Source organism: Gorilla gorilla, chromosome 2, assembly GCF_029281585.2.
Source record: "Gorilla gorilla gorilla isolate KB3781 chromosome 2, NHGRI_mGorGor1-v2.1_pri, whole genome shotgun sequence".
NCBI classification, from domain to species: domain Eukaryota; kingdom Metazoa; phylum Chordata; class Mammalia; order Primates; family Hominidae; genus Gorilla; species Gorilla gorilla.
This window is the reverse complement of record NC_086017.1, coordinates 207860550-207863323: the sequence shown is the minus strand read 5'-3', so window position 1 is coordinate 207863323 and position 2774 is coordinate 207860550.

The following is a 2774-nucleotide window of genomic DNA, read 5'->3' as shown; positions in this document are numbered from 1 at the left end:
TCTGTTGTGTTTTAGGCCTTATATTTTTAATGTTTTGATTTTGTTACACTATGTTCTGTTTCTTTCTTTCCTTCTTTCTTTCTTTCCTTCTTTCCTTTCTCTCTCTCCCTCTCTCTCTCTCTCTCTTTCTCTCTTTCTTTTTTTTTTTGAGACAGAGTCTCTCTCTGTCACCCAGGCTGGAGTGCAGTGGCACAATCTCGGCCCACTGCAACCTCCGCCTCTTGGGTTCAAGTGATTCTTCTGCCTCAGCCTCCCAAGTAGCTGGGACTACAGACAAGTGCCACCACGCTCGGCTAATTTTTGTATTTTTACTAGAGACGGGGTTTCACCATATTGGCCAGACTGGTCTCAAACTCCTGACCTCATGATCCGTCCATTTCAGCCTCCCAAAGTGTTGGGATTACAGGTGTGAACTACTGCGCCCAGCCCTACTATATTCTTGTTACACTGGAACACAGAGAAAAAAGTAGGGGAAAAGCCATTTCAATTGTTCAAACATAACCAATGGTAAAAATTTTGGTATATTTTCTACCAATGTTTTTTATTTCCAAGGTTTAAAAAACATATAATTTTGTACCCTCATTTTTCATTTCTCATGATGTTATGAACAGTTTTTATGTCATTTTATTTGCATTATGATTTTAAGATGCATGACTTAATAGCGGCATTTATTTCAATAGGTTATACCATATTGTTATTTTTGCCAGTTCCTTATTGAGGGTCTGCTTATTTCTGATTTTTCACTATTATAAAAAATAAAGACATGGCTTTATTTGTGCATAAAGCTTTTTCCTACATCTTTAAAATAACTTTTGAATTTATTTATTTTTATTTTCAGAGAATGGGCCTTGTTCTGTTGCCCAGGCTGGGGCACAGTGGCGGGACTGTAACTTGCTGCAGCCTTGAACTCTTAGGCTCAAATGATCCTGCCACCTCAGCCTCCTGAGTAGCTGGGACTACAGGCATGCCAACATACATGGCTATTTTTAAAAAATGTTTATTTTTATTTTTGTATTAATTGAGACAGAGTGTTGCTCTGTTGCCCAGGCTGGAGTGCAGTGGTACGATCTCGGCTCACTAACCTCTGCCTTCTGGGTTCAAGAGATTCTCCTGCCTCCCGAGTAGCTGGGATTACAAGCAGGCACCACCATGCCCACCTAATTTTTGTATTTTTTTTTTGTACAGATGGGGTTTTGCCACATTGGCCAGGCTGATCTCAAACTTGTGGCCTCAAGTGATCTGCCTGCCTTGGCCTCCCAAAGTGCTGGAATTACAGGTGTGAGCCACCACACCTGGCCAGTAATTTTATTTTATTTATTTATTTTTTGAGACAGAGTCTTGCTTTGTCACCCAGGCTGGAGTGCAGTGGCGCCATCTTGGCTCATTGAAACCTCAGCCTCCCAGGTTCAAGAGATTCTCCTGCCTCAGCCTCCCGAGTAGCTGGGATTACAGGCATGTGCCCCCACGCCTGGCTAATTTTGTATTTTTAGTAGAGGCAGGGTTTCACCATGTTGGCCAGGCTGGTCTTGAACTCCTGACCTTGTGATCCGCCCACGTTCCCCTCCCAACAGTAATTTTATTTTTTATAGAGATGAGGCCTTGCTATGTTGCCCAGGCTAGTCTTGAACTCCTGGCCTTAAGTGATCCTCCTGCTTTAGCCTCCCAATATGCTGGGAGTACAGGCATGAACCACCATGCCTGGCTGCTTTTTCCTACATTTTGAATTGTTGCCTTCATCTTTCTCACACAGTGTTTTTGCTCAGCTCTTGCCATCCTATGTTTTACATAGCTTATTAGCCTAAACACCCATCCATTTTCTTTGTCCACACTGTCAGGGTCTTATGAAATTCATCCTCCCTTAAGACTCTGAGATTCTGATGTTGGTTACTATCTAAACTCTATTTTTGTAGTGATGTTCCCCCTAGAGGCCCCGGTGTCTTCTCCAGCTAACTGTCCTTATTTGGGGTACCTTAGTCTATCCGCCATGTTCAAAGACATATTTGAAATTCAGGTTTAAATCCTTTTTCCCCCTGGAGGCTCCTCAGCAGATGCACAGTTATACCCATCCTCCTTCTTCTCAGCCACTTTCAAGTTAAGCATGTAGACCAATCTTGTCCAAGCCGCGGCCCAGAACAGCTTTGCATGCGGCCCAACACATTTGTAAACTTCTAAAACAAATGAGGTTTTTTTTTTGCGATTTTTTTTTAAGTCATCAGCTATTGTTACTGTTAGTGTACTTTATGTGTGGCCCAAGACAATTCCTCTTCTACCAGTGTGCCCCAGGGAAGCCAAAAGATTGGATACCCTTGATGTAGACAATAAAAGCAAAATAAAAAAAGCAAAGCAACAACAATAACAACAAAAAGTTGACTGGGCGCGGTGGCCTGTGATCCCAATACTTCGGGAGGCTGAGGCGGGCAGATAACTTGAGGTCAGGAGTTCGAGACCAGCCTGACCATCATGGTGAAACCCCGACTGTACTAAAAATACAAAAATTAGCCGGGCGTGGTGGCGCATGCCTGTAATCCCTGCTACTCGGGATGAGGCACGAGAATCCCTTGAACCCTGGAGGAGGCTGCAGTGAGCCGAGACCGCGCCACTGCACTCCAGCCCGGGCGACAGAGCGAGGCTCCGTTTTTAAAAAAAATAAAAGAATAAGTAAATAAGTTTAAAAGGTCTTTTACTTCAGTCCAGTTGGTAACTAAAAAATAATAATACATTTTTTTTACATCCTTCTTCCATAATATTGTGTAGCCTCTTACATCTACGGAATC